The sequence below is a fragment of the Acipenser ruthenus genome, chromosome 43, assembly GCF_902713425.1.
Source record: "Acipenser ruthenus chromosome 43, fAciRut3.2 maternal haplotype, whole genome shotgun sequence".
In the NCBI taxonomy this organism is placed as follows: domain Eukaryota; kingdom Metazoa; phylum Chordata; class Actinopteri; order Acipenseriformes; family Acipenseridae; genus Acipenser; species Acipenser ruthenus.
In genome coordinates, this window is record NC_081231.1 from 3477224 (window position 1) to 3496789 (window position 19566).

The 19566-nt window shown below is 41.1% G+C and overlaps 24 non-coding genes across 24 annotated transcripts; all 24 read left to right on the plus strand.

Moving 5' to 3' along the window:
- The first annotated feature begins 283 nt into the window (after positions 1–283).
- Positions 284–356, plus strand: trnar-acg (transfer RNA arginine (anticodon ACG)). Its single transcript has one exon. It is a non-coding gene; the product is annotated as a tRNA-Arg (tRNA).
- Positions 357–921: 565 nt separating this feature from the next.
- trnar-acg (transfer RNA arginine (anticodon ACG)) lies at positions 922–994 on the plus strand. Its single transcript has one exon. It is a non-coding gene; the product is annotated as a tRNA-Arg (tRNA).
- Positions 995–1559: 565 nt separating this feature from the next.
- On the plus strand, positions 1560–1632 carry trnar-acg (transfer RNA arginine (anticodon ACG)). The gene has a single exon. It is a non-coding gene; the product is annotated as a tRNA-Arg (tRNA).
- A 565-nt stretch (positions 1633–2197) lies between these two features.
- trnar-acg (transfer RNA arginine (anticodon ACG)) lies at positions 2198–2270 on the plus strand. The gene has a single exon. It is a non-coding gene; the product is annotated as a tRNA-Arg (tRNA).
- A 565-nt stretch (positions 2271–2835) lies between these two features.
- On the plus strand, positions 2836–2908 carry trnar-acg (transfer RNA arginine (anticodon ACG)). Its single transcript has one exon. It is a non-coding gene; the product is annotated as a tRNA-Arg (tRNA).
- Positions 2909–3473: 565 nt separating this feature from the next.
- Positions 3474–3546, plus strand: trnar-acg (transfer RNA arginine (anticodon ACG)). The gene has a single exon. It is a non-coding gene; the product is annotated as a tRNA-Arg (tRNA).
- A 565-nt stretch (positions 3547–4111) lies between these two features.
- Positions 4112–4184, plus strand: trnar-acg (transfer RNA arginine (anticodon ACG)). Its single transcript has one exon. It is a non-coding gene; the product is annotated as a tRNA-Arg (tRNA).
- Positions 4185–4749: 565 nt separating this feature from the next.
- On the plus strand, positions 4750–4822 carry trnar-acg (transfer RNA arginine (anticodon ACG)). The gene has a single exon. It is a non-coding gene; the product is annotated as a tRNA-Arg (tRNA).
- Positions 4823–5387: 565 nt separating this feature from the next.
- Positions 5388–5460, plus strand: trnar-acg (transfer RNA arginine (anticodon ACG)). Its single transcript has one exon. It is a non-coding gene; the product is annotated as a tRNA-Arg (tRNA).
- A 565-nt stretch (positions 5461–6025) lies between these two features.
- trnar-acg (transfer RNA arginine (anticodon ACG)) lies at positions 6026–6098 on the plus strand. Its single transcript has one exon. It is a non-coding gene; the product is annotated as a tRNA-Arg (tRNA).
- Positions 6099–6663: 565 nt separating this feature from the next.
- trnac-aca (transfer RNA cysteine (anticodon ACA)) lies at positions 6664–6736 on the plus strand. The gene has a single exon. It is a non-coding gene; the product is annotated as a tRNA-Cys (tRNA).
- Positions 6737–7301: 565 nt separating this feature from the next.
- trnar-acg (transfer RNA arginine (anticodon ACG)) lies at positions 7302–7374 on the plus strand. Its single transcript has one exon. It is a non-coding gene; the product is annotated as a tRNA-Arg (tRNA).
- Positions 7375–7939: 565 nt separating this feature from the next.
- Positions 7940–8012, plus strand: trnac-aca (transfer RNA cysteine (anticodon ACA)). The gene has a single exon. It is a non-coding gene; the product is annotated as a tRNA-Cys (tRNA).
- A 1203-nt stretch (positions 8013–9215) lies between these two features.
- On the plus strand, positions 9216–9288 carry trnar-acg (transfer RNA arginine (anticodon ACG)). Its single transcript has one exon. It is a non-coding gene; the product is annotated as a tRNA-Arg (tRNA).
- A 566-nt stretch (positions 9289–9854) lies between these two features.
- On the plus strand, positions 9855–9927 carry trnar-acg (transfer RNA arginine (anticodon ACG)). The gene has a single exon. It is a non-coding gene; the product is annotated as a tRNA-Arg (tRNA).
- A 1181-nt stretch (positions 9928–11108) lies between these two features.
- Positions 11109–11181, plus strand: trnar-acg (transfer RNA arginine (anticodon ACG)). Its single transcript has one exon. It is a non-coding gene; the product is annotated as a tRNA-Arg (tRNA).
- A 1197-nt stretch (positions 11182–12378) lies between these two features.
- Positions 12379–12451, plus strand: trnar-acg (transfer RNA arginine (anticodon ACG)). The gene has a single exon. It is a non-coding gene; the product is annotated as a tRNA-Arg (tRNA).
- Positions 12452–13016: 565 nt separating this feature from the next.
- trnar-acg (transfer RNA arginine (anticodon ACG)) lies at positions 13017–13089 on the plus strand. Its single transcript has one exon. It is a non-coding gene; the product is annotated as a tRNA-Arg (tRNA).
- Positions 13090–14270: 1181 nt separating this feature from the next.
- On the plus strand, positions 14271–14343 carry trnar-acg (transfer RNA arginine (anticodon ACG)). The gene has a single exon. It is a non-coding gene; the product is annotated as a tRNA-Arg (tRNA).
- Positions 14344–15540: 1197 nt separating this feature from the next.
- On the plus strand, positions 15541–15613 carry trnar-acg (transfer RNA arginine (anticodon ACG)). Its single transcript has one exon. It is a non-coding gene; the product is annotated as a tRNA-Arg (tRNA).
- Positions 15614–16178: 565 nt separating this feature from the next.
- trnar-acg (transfer RNA arginine (anticodon ACG)) lies at positions 16179–16251 on the plus strand. The gene has a single exon. It is a non-coding gene; the product is annotated as a tRNA-Arg (tRNA).
- A 1835-nt stretch (positions 16252–18086) lies between these two features.
- trnar-acg (transfer RNA arginine (anticodon ACG)) lies at positions 18087–18159 on the plus strand. Its single transcript has one exon. It is a non-coding gene; the product is annotated as a tRNA-Arg (tRNA).
- Positions 18160–18724: 565 nt separating this feature from the next.
- trnar-acg (transfer RNA arginine (anticodon ACG)) lies at positions 18725–18797 on the plus strand. Its single transcript has one exon. It is a non-coding gene; the product is annotated as a tRNA-Arg (tRNA).
- Positions 18798–19362: 565 nt separating this feature from the next.
- Positions 19363–19435, plus strand: trnar-acg (transfer RNA arginine (anticodon ACG)). The gene has a single exon. It is a non-coding gene; the product is annotated as a tRNA-Arg (tRNA).
- Positions 19436–19566: the final 131 nt, after the last annotated feature.

The window sequence follows — 19566 nt, forward strand, 5'->3', positions numbered from 1 at the left end:
TTTCATTCCTTCTCTTTGTCCCTATCATTACATGTAAAAACAGTGAAAGCATCCAAACAGAAATTGTCATCAAACCAGAATTGAACCAGCAACATAAATGCCGGGAGTGCCATTATAATTACCCACTCTACCAGCTGAGATACCGATGGGTGGCTGAGTGAGTTTCTCGTTGATTACAATACACAGGCAACAAAAGGCTGGGAAGCTCAGGTGACTGCAGTAGTATTTAGCTGCCCCCCATTAATTTTGCTGAGTGTGCATTAACAGTGCTTGTTGGGCACAGGGGCCAGTGGCGCAATGGATAACGCGTCTGACTACGAATCAGAAGATTGTAGGTTCGACTCCTACCTGGCTCGTGACTTTTGTTGCATGCATTTTGTCCCTCGGCTATTTGAATGAAATTCTTTTTCTCAAGTAACACTCCAATTTGATCATTTTCCAACATATTTCTTAAAGAAAAAGCATTCATTGGAGAATAAGAGCATGGAACCCAATACTTCTCACATGCTAAGCAAGAGCATTACCACTTGAACTAATTCCCCATGCTGGACAAGATAAGACAATGGAGCTGCTCACACCTATTCAAAGAACTTTCACTTATTCTGATTTGATGATGAAGTTTCGACAGCTGTTTTAGATTTCATTCCTTCTCTTTGTCCCTATCATTACCAGTAAAAACAGTGAAAGCATACAAACAGAAAATGTCATCAAACCAGAATTGAACCAGCAACATAAATGCCAGGAGTGCCATTATGATTACCCACTCTACCAGCTGAGATACCGATGGGTGGCTGAGAGAGTTTCTCGTTGATTACAATACACAGGCAACAAAAGGCTGGGAAGCTCAGGTGACTGCAGTAGTATTTAGCTGCCCCCCATTAATTTTGCTGAGTGTGCATTAACAGTGCTTGTTGAGCACAGGGGCCAGTGGCGCAATGGATAACGCGTCTGACTACGAATCAGAAGATTGTAGGTTCGACTCCTACCTGGCTCGTGAATTTTGTTGCATGCATTTTGTCCCTCGGCTATTTGAATGAAATTCTTTTTCTCAAGTAACACTCCAATTTGATCATTTTCCAACATATTTCTTAAAGAAAAAGCATTCATTGGAGAATAAGAGCATGGAACCCGATACTTCTCACATGCTAAGCAAGAGCATTACCACTTGAACTAATTCCCCATGCTGGACAAGATAAGACATGGGAGTTGCACACACCTATTCAAAGAACTTTCACTTATTCTGATTTGATGATGAAGTTTCGACAGCTGTTTTAGATTTCATTCCTTCTCTTTGTCCCTATCATTACATGTAAAAACAGTGAAAGCATCCAAACAGAAATTGTCATCAAACCAGAATTGAACCAGCAACATAAATGCCGGGAGTGCCATTATAATTACCCACTCTACCAGCTGAGATACCGATGGGTGGCTGAGTGAGTTTCTCGTTGATTACAATACACAGGCAACAAAAGGCTGGGAAGCTCAGGTGACTGCAGTAGTATTTAGCTGCCCCCCATTAATTTTGCTGAGTGTGCATTAACAGTGCTTGTTGGGCACAGGGGCCAGTGGCGCAATGGATAACGCGTCTGACTACGAATCAGAAGATTGTAGGTTCGACTCCTACCTGGCTCGTGACTTTTGTTGCATGCATTTTGTCCCTCGGCTATTTGAATGAAATTCTTTTTCTCAAGTAACACTCCAATTTGATCATTTTCCAACATATTTCTTAAAGAAAAAGCATTCATTGGAGAATAAGAGCATGGAACCCAATACTTCTCACATGCTAAGCAAGAGCATTACCACTTGAACTAATTCCCCATGCTGGACAAGATAAGACAATGGAGCTGCTCACACCTATTCAAAGAACTTTCACTTATTCTGATTTGATGATGAAGTTTCGACAGCTGTTTTAGATTTCATTCCTTCTCTTTGTCCCTATCATTACCAGTAAAAACAGTGAAAGCATACAAACAGAAAATGTCATCAAACCAGAATTGAACCAGCAACATAAATGCCAGGAGTGCCATTATGATTACCCACTCTACCAGCTGAGATACCGATGGGTGGCTGAGAGAGTTTCTCGTTGATTACAATACACAGGCAACAAAAGGCTGGGAAGCTCAGGTGACTGCAGTAGTATTTAGCTGCCCCCCATTAATTTTGCTGAGTGTGCATTAACAGTGCTTGTTGAGCACAGGGGCCAGTGGCGCAATGGATAACGCGTCTGACTACGAATCAGAAGATTGTAGGTTCGACTCCTACCTGGCTCGTGACTTTTGTTGCATGCATTTTGTCCCTCGGCTATTTGAATGAAATTCTTTTTCTCAAGTAACACTCCAATTTGATCATTTTCCAACATATTTCTTAAAAAAAAAGCATTCATTGGAGAATAAGAGCATGGAACCCGATACTTCTCACATGCTAAGCAAGAGCATTACCACTTGAACTAATTCCCCATGCTGGACAAGATAAGACATGGGAGCTGCACACACCTATTCAAATAAATTTCACTTATTCTGATATGATGATGAAGTTTCGACAGCTGTTTTAGATTTCATTCCTTCTCTTTGTCCCTATCATTACCAGTAAAAACAGTGAAAGCATACAAACAGAAATTGTCATCAAACCAGAATTGAACCAGCAACATAAATGCCAGGAGTGCCATTATGATTACCCACTCTACCAGCTGAGATACCGATGGGTGGCTGAGTGAGTTTCTCGTTGATTACAATACACAGGCAACAAAAGGCTGGGAAGCTCAGGTGACTGCAGTAGTATTTAGCTGCCCCCCATTAATTTTGCTGAGTGTGCATTAACAGTGCTTGTTGAGCACAGGGGCCAGTGGCGCAATGGATAACGCGTCTGACTACGAATCAGAAGATTGTAGGTTCGACTCCTACCTGGCTCGTGACTTTTGTTGCATGCATTTTGTCCCTCGGCTATTTGAATGAAATTCTTTTTCTCAAGTAACACTCCAATTTGATCATTTTCCAACATATTTCTTAAAGAAAAAGCATTCATTGGAGAATAAGAGCATGGAACCCGATACTTCTCACATGCTAAGCAAGAGCATTACCACTTGAACTAATTCCCCATGCTGGACAAGATAAGACATGGGAGTTGCACAGACCTATTCAAAGAAATTTCACTTATTCTGATATGATGATGAAGTTTCGACAGCTGTTTTAGATTTCATTCCTTCTCTTTGTCCCTATCATTACCAGTAAAAACAGTGAAAGCATACAAACAGAAATTGTCATCAAACCAGAATTGAACCAGCAACATAAATGCCAGGAGTGCCATTATGATTACCCACTCTACCAGGTGAGATACCGATGGGTGGCTGAGTGAGTTTCTCGTTGATTACAATACACAGGCAACAAAAGGCTGGGAAGCTCAGGTGACTGCAGTAGTATTTAGCTGCCCCCCATTAATTTTGCTGAGTGTGCATTAACAGTGCTTGTTGAGCACAGGGGCCAGTGGCGCAATGGATAACGCGTCTGACTACGAATCAGAAGATTGTAGGTTCGACTCCTACCTGGCTCGTGAATTTTGTTGCATGCATTTTGTCCCTCGGCTATTTGAATGAAATTCTTTTTCTCAAGTAACACTCCAATTTGATCATTTTCCAACATATTTCTTAAAGAAAAAGCATTCATTGGAGAATAAGAGCATGGAACCCGATACTTCTCACATGCTAAGCAAGAGCATTACCACTTGAACTAATTCCCCATGCTGGACAAGATAAGACATGGGAGCTGCACACACCTATTCAAAGAAATTTCACTTATTCTGATATGATGATGAAGTTTCGACAGCTGTTTTAGATTTCATGCCTTCTCTTTGTCCCTATCATTACCAGTAAAAACAGTGAAAGCATACAAACAGAAATTGTCATCAAACCAGAATTGAACCAGCAACATAAATGCCAGGAGTGCCATTATGATTACCCACTCTACCAGCTGAGATACCGATGGGTGGCTGAGTGAGTTTCTCGTTGATTACAATACACAGGCAACAAAAGGCTGGGAAGCTCAGGTGACTGCAGTAGTATTTAGCTGCCCCCCATTAATTTTGCTGAGTGTGCATTAACAGTGCTTGTTGAGCACAGGGGCCAGTGGCGCAATGGATAACGCGTCTGACTACGAATCAGAAGATTGTAGGTTCGACTCCTACCTGGCTCGTGACTTTTGTTGCATGCATTTTGTCCCTCGGCTATTTGAATGAAATTCTTTTTCTCAAGTAACACTCCAATTTGATCATTTTCCAACATATTTCTTAAAGAAAAAGCATTCATTGGAGAATAAGAGCATGGAACCCGATACTTCTCACATGCTAAGCAAGAGCATTACCACTTGAACTAATTCCCCATGCTGGACAAGATAAGACATGGGAGTTGCACACACCTATTCAAAGAAATTTCACTTATTCTGATATGATGATGAAGTTTCGACAGCTGTTTTAGATTTCATTCCTTCTCTTTGTCCCTATCATTACCAGTAAAAACAGTGAAAGCATACAAACAGAAATTGTCATCAAACCAGAATTGAACCAGCAACATAAATGCCAGGAGTGCCATTATGATTACCCACTCTACCAGGTGAGATACCGATGGGTGGCTGAGTGAGTTTCTCGTTGATTACAATACACAGGCAACAAAAGGCTGGGAAGCTCAGGTGACTGCAGTAGTATTTAGCTGCCCCCCATTAATTTTGCTGAGTGTGCATTAACAGTGCTTGTTGAGCACAGGGGCCAGTGGCGCAATGGATAACGCGTCTGACTACGAATCAGAAGATTGTAGGTTCGACTCCTACCTGGCTCGTGAATTTTGTTGCATGCATTTTGTCCCTCGGCTATTTGAATGAAATTCTTTTTCTCAAGTAACACTCCAATTTGATCATTTTCCAACATATTTCTTAAAGAAAAAGCATTCATTGGAGAATAAGAGCATGGAACCCGATACTTCTCACATGCTAAGCAAGAGCATTACCACTTGAACTAATTCCCCATGCTGGACAAGATAAGACATGGGAGCTGCACACACCTATTCAAAGAAATTTCACTTATTCTGATATGATGATGAAGTTTCGACAGCTGTTTTAGATTTCATGCCTTCTCTTTGTCCCTATCATTACCAGTAAAAACAGTGAAAGCATACAAACAGAAATTGTCATCAAACCAGAATTGAACCAGCAACATAAATGCCAGGAGTGCCATTATGATTACCCACTCTACCAGCTGAGATACCGATGGGTGGCTGAGTGAGTTTCTCGTTGATTACAATACACAGGCAACAAAAGGCTGGGAAGCTCAGGTGACTGCAGTAGTATTTAGCTGCCCCCCATTAATTTTGCTGAGTGTGCATTAACAGTGCTTGTTGAGCACAGGGGCCAGTGGCGCAATGGATAACGCGTCTGACTACGAATCAGAAGATTGTAGGTTCGACTCCTACCTGGCTCGTGACTTTTGTTGCATGCATTTTGTCCCTCGGCTATTTGAATGAAATTCTTTTTCTCAAGTAACACTCCAATTTGATCATTTTCCAACATATTTCTTAAAGAAAAAGCATTCATTGGAGAATAAGAGCATGGAACCCAATACTTCTCACATGCTAAGCAAGAGCATTACCACTAGAACTAATTCCCCATGCTGGACAAGATAAGACATGGGAGCTGCACACAACTATTCAAATAAATTTCACTTATTCTGATATGATGATGAAGTTTCGACAGCTGTTTTAGATTTCATTCCTTCTCTTTGTCCCTATCATTACCAGTAAAAACAGTGAAAGCATACAAACAGAAATTGTCATCAAACCAGAATTGAACCAGCAACATAAATGCCAGGAGTGCCATTATGATTACCCACTCTACCAGCTGAGATACCGATGGGTGGCTGAGTGAGTTTCTCGTTGATTACAATACACAGGCAACAAAAGGCTGGGAAGCTCAGGTGACTGCAGTAGTATTTAGCTGCCCCCCATTAATTTTGCTGAGTGTGCATTAACAGTGCTTGTTGAGCACAGGGGCCAGTGGCGCAATGGATAACGCGTCTGACTACGAATCAGAAGATTGTAGGTTCGACTCCTACCTGGCTCGTGACTTTTGTTGCATGCATTTTGTCCCTCGGCTATTTGAATGAAATTCTTTTTCTCAAGTAACACTCCAATTTGATCATTTTCCAACATATTTCTTAAAGAAAAAGCATTCATTGGAGAATAAGAGCATGGAACCCGATACTTCTCACATGCTAAGCAAGAGCATTACCACTTGAACTAATTCCCCATGCTGGACAAGATAAGACATGGGAGCTGCACACACCTATTCAAATAAATTTCACTTATTCTGATATGATGATGAAGTTTCGACAGCTGTTTTAGATTTCATTCCTTCTCTTTGTCCCTATCATTACCAGTAAAAACAGTGAAAGCATACAAACAGAAATTGTCATCAAACCAGAATTGAACCAGCAACATAAATGCCAGGAGTGCCATTATGATTACCCACTCTACCAGCTGAGATACCGATGGGTGGCTGAATGAGTTTCTCGTTGATTACAATACACAGGCAACAAAAGGCTGGGAAGCTCAGGTGACTGCAGTAGTATTTAGCTGCCCCCCATTAATTTTGCTGAGTGTGCATTAACAGTGCTTGTTGAGCACAGGGGCCAGTGGCGCAATGGATAACACGTCTGACTACAAATCAGAAGATTGTAGGTTCGACTCCTACCTGGCTCGTGACTTTTGTTGCATGCATTTTGTCCCTCGGCTATTTGAATGAAATTCTTTTTCTCAAGTAACACTCCAATTTGATCATTTTCCAACATATTTCTTAAAGAAAAAGCATTCATTGGAGAATAAGAGCATGGAACCCAATACTTCTCACATGCTAAGCAAGAGCATTACCACTAGAACTAATTCCCCATGCTGGACAAGATAAGACATGGGAGCTGCACACAACTATTCAAACAAATTTCACTTATTCTGATATGATGATGAAGTTTCGACAGCTGTTTTAGATTTCATTCCTTCTCTTTGTCCCTATCATTACCAGTAAAAACAGTGAAAGCATACAAACAGAAATTGTCATCAAACCAGAATTGAACCAGCAACATAAATGCCAGGAGTGCCATTATGATTACCCACTCTACCAGCTGAGATACCGATGGGTGGCTGAGTGAGTTTCTCGTTGATTACAATACACAGGCAACAAAAGGCTGGGAAGCTCAGGTGACACCAGTAGTATTTAGCTGCCCCCCATTAATTTTGCTGAGTGTGCATTAACAGTGCTTGTTGAGCACAGGGGCCAGTGGCGCAATGGATAACGCGTCTGACTACGAATCAGAAGATTGTAGGTTCGACTCCTACCTGGCTCGTGACTTTTGTTGCATGCATTTTGTCCCTCGGCTATTTGAATGAAATTCTTTTTCTCAAGTAACACTCCAATTTGATCATTTTCCAACATATTTCTTAAAGAAAAAGCATTCATTGGAGAATAAGAGCATGGAACCCGATACTTCTCACATGCTAAGCAAGAGCATTACCACTTGAACTAATTCCCCATGCTGGACAAGATAAGACATGGGAGCTGCTCACACCTATTCAAAGAAATTTCACTTATTCTGATATGATGATGAAGTTTCGACAGCTGTTTTAGATTTTATTCCTTCTCTTTGTCCCTATCATTACCAGTAAAAACAGTGAAAGCATACAAACAGAAATTGTCATCAAACCAGAATTGAACCAGCAACATAAATGCCAGGAGTGCCATTATGATTACCCACTCTACCAGCTGAGATACCGATGGGTGGCTGAGTGAGTTTCTCGTTGATTACAATACACAGGCAACAAAAGGCTGGGAAGCTCAGGTGACTGCAGTAGTATTTAGCTGCCCCCCATTCATTTTGCTGAGTGTGCATTAACAGTGCTTGTTGAGCACAGGGGCCAGTGGCGCAATGGATAACACGTCTGACTACAAATCAGAAGATTGTAGGTTCGACTCCTACCTGGCTCGTGACTTTTGTTGCATGCATTTTGTCCCTCGGCTATTTGAATGAAATTCTTTTTCTCAAGTAACACTCCAATTTGATCATTTTCCAACATATTTCTTAAAGAAAAAGCATTCATTGGAGAATAAGAGCATGGAACCCAATACTTCTCACATGCTAAGCAAGAGCATTACCACTAGAACTAATTCCCCATGCTGGACAAGATAAGACATGGGAGCTGCACACAACTATTCAAACAAATTTCACTTATTCTGATATGATGATGAAGTTTCGACAGCTGTTTTAGATTTCATTCCTTCTCTTTGTCCCTATCATTACCAGTAAAAACAGTGAAAGCATACAAACAGAAATTGTCATCAAACCAGAATTGAACCAGCAACATAAATGCCAGGAGTGCCATTATGATTACCCACTCTACCAGCTGAGATACCGATGGGTGGCTGAGTGAGTTTCTCGTTGATTACAATACACAGGCAACAAAAGGCTGGGAAGCTCAGGTGACTGCAGTAGTATTTAGCTGCCCCCCATTAATTTTGCTGAGTGTGCATTAACACTGCTTGTTGAGCACAGGGGCCAATGGCGCAATGGATAACGCGTCAGACTACGAATCAGAAGATTGTAGGTTTGACTCCTACCTGGCTCGTGACTTTTGTTGCATGCATTTTGTCCCTCGGGTATTTGAATGAAATTCTTTTTCTCAAGTAACACTCCAATTTGATCATTTTCCAACATATTTCTTAAAGAAAAAGCATTCATTGGAGAATAAGAGCATGGAACCCGATACTTCTCACATGCTAAGCAAGAGCATTAGCACTTGAACTAATTCCCTATGCTGGACAAGATAAGACATGGGAGCTGCACACACCTATTCAAAGAACTTTCACTTATTCTGATATGATGATGAAGTTTTGACAGCTGTTTTAGATTTCATTCCTTCTCTTTGTCCCTATCATTACCAGTAAAAATAGTGAAAGCATACAAACAGAAATTGTCATCAAACCAGAATTGAACCAGCAACATAAATGCCAGGAGTGCCATTATGATTACCCACTCTACCAGCTGAGATACCGATGGGTGGCTGAGTGAGTTTCTCGTTGATTACAATACACAGGCAACAAAAGGCTGGGAAGCTCAGGTGACTGCAGTAGTATTTAGCTGCCCCCCATTATTTTTGCTGAGTGTGCATTAACAGTGCTTGTTGAGCACAGGGGCCAGTGGCGCAATGGATAACGCGTCTGACTACGAATCAGAAGATTGTAGGTTCGACTCCTACCTGGCTCGTGACTTTTGTTGCATGCATTTTGTCCCTCGGCTATTTGAATGAAATTCTTTTTCTCAAGTAACACTCCAATTTGATCATTTTCCAACATATTTCTTAAAGAAAAAGCATTCATTGGAGAATTAGAGCATGGAGCCAGATACTTCTCACATGCTAAGCAAGAGCATTACCACTTGAACTAATTCCCCATGCTAGACAAGATAAGACATGGGAGCTGCACACACCTATTCAAAGAAATTTCACTTATTCTGATATGATGATGAAGTTTCGACAGCTGTTTTAGATTTCATTCCTTCTCTTTGTCCCTATCATTACCAGTAAAAACAGTGAAAGCATACAAACAGAAATTGTCATCAAACCAGAATTGAACCAGCAACATAAATGCCAGGAGTGCCATTATGATTACCCACTTTACCAGCTGAGATACCGATGGGTGGCTGAGTGAGTTTCTCGTTGATTACAACACACAGGCAACAAAAGGCTGGGAAGCTCAGGTGACTGCAGTAGTATTTAGCTGCCCCCCCATTCATTTTGCTGAGTGTGCATTAACAGTGCTTGTTGAGCACAGGGGCCAGTGGCGCAATGGCTAACGCGTCTGACTACGAATCAGAAGATTGTAGGTTCGACTCCTACCTGGCTCGTGACTTTTTTTGCATGCATTTTGTCCCTCGGCTATTTGAATGAAATTCTTTTTCTCAAGTAACACTCCAATTTGATCATTTTCCTACATATTTCTTAAAGAAAAAGCATTCATTGGAGAATAAGAGCATGGAACCCGATACTTCTCACATGCTAAGCAAGAGCATTAGCACTTGAACTAATTCCCCATGCTGGACAAGATAAGACATGGGAGCTGCACACACCTATTCAAAGAAATTTCACTTATTCTGATATGATGATGAAGTTTTGACAGCTGTTTTAGATTTCATTCCTTCTCTTTGTCCCTATCATTACCAGTAAAAACAGTGAAAGCATACAAACAGAAATTGTCATCAAACCAGAATTGAACCAGCAACATAAATGCCAGGAGTGCCATTATGATTACTCACTCTACCAGCTGAGATACCGATGGGTGACTGAGTGAGTTTCTCGTTGATTACAATACACAGGCAACAAAAGGCTGGGAAGCTCAGGTGACTGCAGTAGTATTTAGCTGCCCCCCATTAATTTTTGCTGAGTGTGCATTAACAGTGCTTGTTGAGCACAGGGGCAAGTGGCGCAATGGATAACGCGTCTGACTACGAATCAGAAGATTGTCGGTTCGACTCCTACCTGGCTCGTGACTTTTGTTGCATGCATTTTGTCCCTCGGCTATTTGAATGAAATTCTTTTTCTCAAGTAACACTCCAATTTGATCATTTTCCAACATATTTCTTAAAGAAAAAGCATTCATTGGAGAATAAGAGCATGGAACCCGATACTTCTCACAAGCTAAGCAAGAGCATTACCACTTGAACTAATTCCCCATGCTGGGCAAGATAAGACATGGGAGTTGCACACACCTATTCAAAGAAATTTCACTTATTCTGATATGATGATGAAGTTTCGACAGCTGTTTTAGATTTCATTCCTTCTCTTTGTCCCTATCATTACCAGTAAAAACAGTGAAAGCATACAAACAGAAATTGTCATCAAACCAGAATTGAACCAGCAACATAAATGCCAGGAGTGCCATTATGATTACCCACTCTACCAGCTGAGATACCGATGGGTTGCTGAGTGAGTTTCTCGTTGATTACAATACACAGGCAACAAAAGGCTGGGAAGCTCAGGTGACTGTAGTAGTATTTAGCTGCCCCTTAACAGTGCTTGTTGAGCACAGGGGCCAGTGGCGCAATGGATAACGCGTCTGACTACGAATCAGAAGATTGTAGGTTCGACTCCTACCTGGCTCGTGACTTTTGTTGCATGCATTTTGTCCCTCGGCTATTTGAATGAAATTCTTTTTCTCAAGTAACACTCCAATTTGATCATTTTCCAACATATTTCTTAAAGAAAAAGCATTCATTGGAGAATAAGAGCATGGAGCCCGATACTTCTCACATGCTAAGCAAGAGCATTACCACTTGAACTAATTCCCCATGCTGGACAAGATAAGACATTGGAGCTGCACACACCTATTCAAAGAAATTTCACTTATTCTGATATGATGATGAAGTTTCGACAGCTGTTTTAGATTTCATTCCTTCTCTTTGTCCCTATCATTACCAGTAAAAACAGTGAAAGCATACAAACAGAAATTGTCATCAAACCAGAATTGAACCAGCAACATAAATGCCAGGAGTGCCATTATGATTACTCACTCTACCAGCTGAGATACCGATGGGTGACTGAGTTAGTTTCTCGTTGATTACAATACACAGGCAACAAAAGGCTGGGAAGCTCAGGTGACTGCAGTAGTATTTAGCTGCCCCCCATTAATTTTTGCTGAGTGTGCTTTAACCGTGCTTGTTGAGCCCAGTGGCGCAATGGATAACGCGTCTGACTACGAATCAGAAGATTGTCGGTTCGACTCCTACCTGGCTCGTGACTTTTGTTGCATGCATTTTGTCCCTCGGCTATTTGAATGAAATTCTTTTTCTCAAGTAACACTCCAATTTGATCATTTTCCAACATATTTCTTAAAGAAAAAGCATTCATTGGAGAATAAGAGCATGGAACCCGATACTTCTCACATGCTAAGCAAGAGCATTACCACTTGAACTAATTCCCCATGCTGGACAAGATAAGACATGGGAGCTGCACACACCTATTCAAAGAAATTTCACTTATTCTGATATGATGATGAAGTTTCGACAGCTGTTTTAGATTTCATTCCTTCTCTTTGTCCCTATCATTACCAGTAAAAACAGTGAAAGCATACAAACAGAAATTGTCATCAAACCAGAATTGAACCAGCAACATAAATGCCAGGAGAGCCATTATAATTACCCACTCTACCAGCTGAGATACAGATGGGTGGCTGAGTGAGTTTCTCGTTGATTACAATACACAGGCAACAAAAGGCTGGGAAGCTCAGGTGACACCAGTAGTATTTAGCTGCCCCCCATTACTTTTGCTGAGTGTGCATTAACAGTGCTTGTTGAGCACAGGGGCCAGTGGCGCAATGGATAACGCGTCTGACTACGAATCAGAAGATTGTAGGTTCGACTCCTACCTGGCTCGTGACTTTTGTTGCATGCATTTTGTCCCTCGGCTATTTGAATGAAATTCTTTTTCTCAAGTAACACTCCAATTTGATCATTTTCCAACATATTTCTTAAAGAAAAAGCATTCATTGGAGAATAAGAGCATGGAACCCGATACTTCTCACATGCTAAGCAAGAGCATTGCCACTTGAACTAATTCCCCATGCTAGACAAGATAAGACATGGGAGCTGCACACACCTATTCAAAGAAATTTCACTTATTCTGGTATGATGATGAAGTTTTGACAGCTGTTTTAGATTTCATTCCTTCTCTTTGTCTGTATCATTACCAGTAAAAACAGTGAAAGCATACAAACAGAAATTGTCATCAAACCAGAATTGAACCAGCAACATAAATGCCAGGAGTGCCATTATGATTACCCACTCTACCAGCTGAGATACCGATGGGTGGCTGAGTGAGTTTCTCGTTGATTACAATACACAGGCAACAAAAGGCTGGGAAGCTCAGGTGACTGCAGTAGTATTTAGCTGCCCCCCATTATTTTTGCTGAGTGTGCATTAACAGTGCTTGTTGAGCACAGGGGCCAGTGGCGCAATGGATAACGCGTCTGACTACGAATCAGAAGATTGTAGGTTCGACTCCTACCTGGCTCGTGACTTTTGTTGCATGCATTTTGTCCCTCGGCTATTTGAATGAAATTCTTTTTCTCAAGTAACACTCCAATTTGATCATTTTCCAACATATTTCTTAAAGAAAAAGCATTCATTGGAGAATTAGAGCATGGAGCCAGATACTTCTCACATGCTAAGCAAGAGCATTACCACTTGAACTAATTCCCCATGCTAGACAAGATAAGACATGGGAGCTGCACACACCTATTCAAAGAAATTTCACTTATTCTGATATGATGATGAAGTTTCGACAGCTGTTTTAGATTTCATTCCTTCTCTTTGTCCCTATCATTACCAGTAAAAACAGTGAAAGCATACAAACAGAAATTGTCATCAAACCAGAATTGAACCAGCAACATAAATGCCAGGAGTGCCATTATGATTACCCACTTTACCAGCTGAGATACCGATGGGTGGCTGAGTGAGTTTCTCGTTGATTACAATACACAGGCAACAAAAGGCTGGGAAGCTCAGGTGACTGCAGTAGTATTTAGCTGCCCCCCATTAATTTTTGCTGAGTGTGCATTAACAGTGCTTGTTGAGCACAGGGGCAAGTGGCGCAATGGATAACGCGTCTGACTACGAATCAGAAGATTGTCGGTTCGACTCCTACCTGGCTCGTGACTTTTGTTGCATGCATTTTGTCCCTCGGCTATTTGAATGAAATTCTTTTTCTCAAGTAACACTCCAATTTGATCATTTTCCAACATATTTCTTAAAGAAAAAGCATTCATTGGAGAATAAGAGCATGGAACCCGATACTTCTCACAAGCTAAGCAAGAGCATTACCACTTGAACTAATTCCCCATGCTGGGCAAGATAAGACATGGGAGTTGCACACACCTATTCAAAGAAATTTCACTTATTCTGATATGATGATGAAGTTTCGACAGCTGTTTTAGATTTCATTCCTTCTCTTTGTCCCTATCATTACCAGTAAAAACAGTGAAAGCATACAAACAGAAATTGTCATCAAACCAGAATTGAACCAGCAACATAAATGCCAGGAGTGCCATTATGATTACCCACTCTACCAGCTGAGATACCGATGGGTTGCTGAGTGAGTTTCTCGTTGATTACAATACACAGGCAACAAAAGGCTGGGAAGCTCAGGTGACTGTAGTAGTATTTAGCTGCCCCTTAACAGTGCTTGTTGAGCACATGGGCCAGTGGCGCAATGGATAACGCGTCTGACTACGAATCAGAAGATTGTAGGTTCGACTCCTACCTGGCTCGTGACTTTTGTTGCATGCATTTTGTCCCTCGGCTATTTGAATGAAATTCTTTTTCTCAAGTAACACTCCAATTTGATCATTTTCCAACATATTTCTTAAAGAAAAAGCATTCATTGGAGAATAAGAGCATGGAGCCCGATACTTCTCACATGCTAAGCAAGAGCATTACCACTTGAACTAATTCCCCATGCTGGACAAGATAAGACATTGGAGCTGCACACACCTATTCAAAGAAATTTCACTTATTCTGATATGATGATGAAGTTTCGACAGCTGTTTTAGATTTCATTCCTTCTCTTTGTCCCTATCATTACCAGTAAAAACAGTGAAAGCATACAAACAGAAATTGTCATCAAACCAGAATTGAACCAGCAACATAAATGCCAGGAGTGCCATTATGATTACTCACTCTACCAGCTGAGATACCGATGGGTGACTGAGTGAGTTTCTCGTTGATTACAATACACAGGCAACAAAAGGCTGGGAAGCTCAGGTGACTGCAGTAGTATTTAGCTGCCCCCCATTAATTTTTGCTGAGTGTGCTTTAACAGTGCTTGTTGAGCCCAGTGGCGCAATGGATAACGCGTCTGACTACGAATCAGAAGATTGTCGGTTCGACTCCTACCTGGCTCGTGACTTTTGTTGCATGCATTTTGTCCCTCGGCTATTTGAATGAAATTCTTTTTCTCAAGTAACACTCCAATTTGATCATTTTCCAACTGATTTCTTAAAGAAAAAGCATTCATTGGAGAATAAGAGCATGGAACCCGATACTTCTCACATGCTAAGCAAGAGCATTACCACTTGAACTAATTCCCCATGCTGGACAAGATAAGACATGGGAGCTGCACACACCTATTCAAAGAAATTTCACTTATTCTGATATGATGATGAAGTTTCGACAGCTGTTTTAGATTTCATTCCTTCTCTTTGTCCCTATCATTACCAGTAAAAACAGTGAAAGCATACAAACAGAAATTGTCATCAAACCAGAATTGAACCAGCAACATAAATGCCAGGAGAGCCATTATAATTACCCACTCTACCAGCTGAGATACAGATGGGTGGCTGAGTGAGTTTCTCGTTGATTACAATACACAGGCAACAAAAGGCTGGGAAGCTCAGGTGACACCAGTAGTATTTAGCTGCCCCCCATTACTTTTGCTGAGTGTGCATTAACAGTGCTTGTTGAGCACAGGGGCCAGTGGCGCAATGGATAACGCGTCTGACTACGAATCAGAAGATTGTAGGTTCGACTCCTACCTGGCTCGTGACTTTTGTTGCATGCATTTTGTCCCTCGGCTATTTGAATGAAATTCTTTTTCTCAAGTAACACTCCAATTTGATCATTTTCCAACATATTTCTTAAAGAAAAAGCATTCATTGGAGAATAAGAGCATGGAACCCGATACTTCTCACATGCTAAGCAAGAGCATTGCCACTTGAACTAATTCCCCATGCTAGACAAGATAAGACATGGGAGCTGCACACACCTATTCAAAGAAATTTCACTTATTCTGGTATGATGATGAAGTTTTGACAGCTGTTTTAGATTTCATTCCTTCTCTTTGTCTGTATCATTACCAGTAAAAACAGTGAAAGCATACAAACAGAAATTGTCATCAAACCAGAATTGAACCAGCAACATAAATGCCAGGAGTGCCATTATGATTACCCACTCTACCAGCTGAGATACCGATGGGTGGCTGAGTGAGTTTCTCGTTGATTACAATACACAGGCAACAAAAGGCTGGGAAGCTCAGGTGACTGCAGTAGTATTTAGCTGCCCCCCATTAATATTGCTGAGTGTGCATTAACAGTGCTTGTTGAGCACAGGGGCCAGTGGCGCAATGGATAACGCGTCTGACTACGAATCAGAAGATTGTAGGTTCGACTCCTACCTGGCTCGTGACTTTTGTTGCATGCATTTTGTCCCTCGGCTATTTGAATGAAATTCTTTTTCTCAAGTAACACTCCAATTTGATCATTTTCCAACATATTTCTTAAAGAAAAAGCATTCATTGGAGAATAAGAGCATGGAACCCGATACTTCTCACATGCTAAGCAAGAGCATTAGCACTTGAACTAATTCCCCATGCTGGACAAGATAAGACATGGGAGCTGCACACACCTATTCAAAGAAATTTCACTTATTCTGATATGATGATGAAGTTTTGACAGCTGTTTTAGATTTCATTCCTTCTCTTTGTCCCTATCATTACCAGTAAAAACAGTGAAAGCATACAAACAGAAATTGTCATCAAACCAGAATTGAACCAGCAACATAAATGCCAGGAGTGCCATTATGATTACTCACTCTACCAGCTGAGATACCGATGGGTGACTGAGTGAGTTTCTCGTTGATTACAATACACAGGCAACAAAAGGCTGGGAAGCTCAGGTGAGTGCAGTAGTATTTAGCTGCCCCCCATTAATTTTTGCTGAGTGTGCTTTAACAGTGCTTGTTGAGCCCAGTTGCGCAATGGATAACGCGTCTGACTACGAATCAGAAGATTGTCGGTTCGACTACTGCCTGGCTCGTGTCTTTTGTTGCATGCATTTTGTCCCTCGGCTATTTGAATGAAATTCTTTTTCTCAAGTAACACTCCAATTTGATCATTTTCCAACATATTTCTTAAAGAAAAAGCATTCATTGGAGAATAAGAGCATGGAACCTGATACTTCTCACATGCTAAGCAAGAGCATTACCACTTGAACTAATTCCCCATGCTGGACAAGATAAGACATGGGAGCTGCACACACCTATTCAAAGAAATTTCACTTATTCTGATATGATGATGAAGTTTCGACAGCTGTTATAGATTTCATTCCTTCTCTTTGTCCCTATCATTACCAGTAAAAACAGTGAAAGCATACAAACAGAAATTGTCATCAAACCAGAATTGAACCAGCAACATAAATGCCAGGAGTGCCATTATGATTACCCACTCTACCAGCTGAGATACCGATGGGTGGCTGAGTGAGTTTCTCGTTGATTACAATACACAGGCAACAAAAGGCTGGGAAGCTCAGGTGACACCAGTAGTATTTAGCTGCCCCCCATTACTTTTGCTGAGTGTGCATTAACAGTGCTTGTTGAGCACAGGGGCCAGTGGCGCAATGGATAACGCGTCTGTCTACGAATCAGAAGATTGTACGTTCGACTCCTACCTGGCTCGTGACTTTTGTTGAATGCATTTTGTCCCTCGGCTATTTGAATGAAATTCTTTTTCTCAAGTAACACTCCAATTTGATCATTTTCCAACATATTTCTTAAAGAAAAAGCATTCATTGGAGAATTAGAGCATGGAGCCAGATACTTCTCACATGCTAAGCAAGAGCATTGCCACTTGAACTAATTCCCCATGCTAGACAAGATAAGACATGGGAGCTGCACACACCTATTCAAAGAAATTTCACTTATTCTGATATGATGATGAAGTTTCGACAGCTGTTTTAGATTTCATTCCTTCTCTTTCTCCCTATCATTACATGTAAAAACAGTGAAAGCATCCAAACAGAAATTGTCATCAAACCAGAATTGAACCAGCAACATAAATGCCAGGAGTGCCGTTATAATTAAACACTCTACCAGCTGAGATACCGATGGGTGGCTGAGTGAGTTTCTCGTTGATTACAATACACAGGCAACAAAAGGCTGGGAAGCTCAGGTGACTGCAGTAGTATTTAGCTGCCCCCCATTAATTTTGCTGAGTGTGCATTAACAGTGCTTGTTGAGCACAGGGGCCAGTGGCGCAATGGATAACGCGACTGACTACGAATCAGAAGATTGTAGGTTCGACTCCTACCTGGCTCGTGACTTTTGTTGCATGCATTTTGTCCCTCGTCTATTTGAATGAAATTCTTTTTCTCAAGTAACACTCCAATTTGATCATTTTCCAACTGATTTCTTAAAGAAAAAGCATTCATTGGAGAATAAGAGCATGGAACCCGATACTTCTCACATGCTAAGCAAGAGCATTACCACTTGAACTAATTCCCCATGCTGGACAAGATAAGACATGGGAGCTGCACACACCTATTCAAAGAAATTTCACTTATTCTGATATGATGATGAAGTTTCGACAGCTGTTTTAGATTTCATTCCTTCTCTTTGTCCCTATCATTACCAGTAAAAACAGTGAAAGCATACAAACAGAAAATGTCATCAAACCAGAATTGAACCAGCAACATAAATGCCAGGAGTGCCATTATGATTACCCACGCTACCAGCTGAGATACCGATGGGTGGCTGAGTGAGTTTCTCGTTGATTACAATACACAGGCAACAAAAGGCTGGGAAACTCAGGTGACTGCAGTAGTATTTAGCTGCCCCCCATTAATTTTGCTGAGTGTGCATTAACAGTGCTTGTTGAGCACAGGGGCCAGTGGTGCAATGGATAACGCGTCTGACTACGAATCAGAAGATTGTAGGTTCGACTCCTACCTGGCTCGTGACTTTTGTTGCATGCATTTTGTCCCTCGGCTATTTGAATGAAATTCTTTCTCTCAAGTAACACTCCAATTTGATCATTTTCCAACCGATTTCTTAAAGAAAAAGCATTCATTGGAGAATAAGAGCATGGAACCCGATACTTCTCACATACTAAGCAAGAGTATTACCACTTGAACTAAATCCCCATGCTGGACAGGATAAGACATGAGAGCTGCTCACACCTATTCAAAGAACTTTCACTTATTCTGATTTGATGATGAAGTTTCGACAGCTGTTTTAGATTCCATTCCTTCTCTTTGTCCCTATCATTACATGTAAAAACAGTGAAAGCATACAAACAGAAATTGTCATCAAACCAGAATTGAACCAGCAACATAAATGCCAGGAGTGCCGTTATGATTATCCACTCTACCAGCTGATATACCGATGGGAGGCTGAGTGTGTTTCTCGTTGATTACAATACACAGGCAACAAAAGGCTGGGAAGCTCAAGTGACTGCAGTAGTATTTAGCTGCCCCCCATTAATTTTGCTGAGTGTGCATTAACAGTGCTTGTTGAGCACAGGGGCCAGTGGCGCAATGGATAACGCGTCTGACTACGAATCAGAAGATTGTAGGTTCGACTCCTACCTGGCTCGTGACTTTTGTTGCATGCATTTTGTCCCTCGGCTATTTGAATGAAATTCTTTTTCTCAAGTAACACTCCAATTTGATCATTTTCCAACATATTTCTTAAAGAAAAAGCATTCATTGGAGAATAAGAGCATGG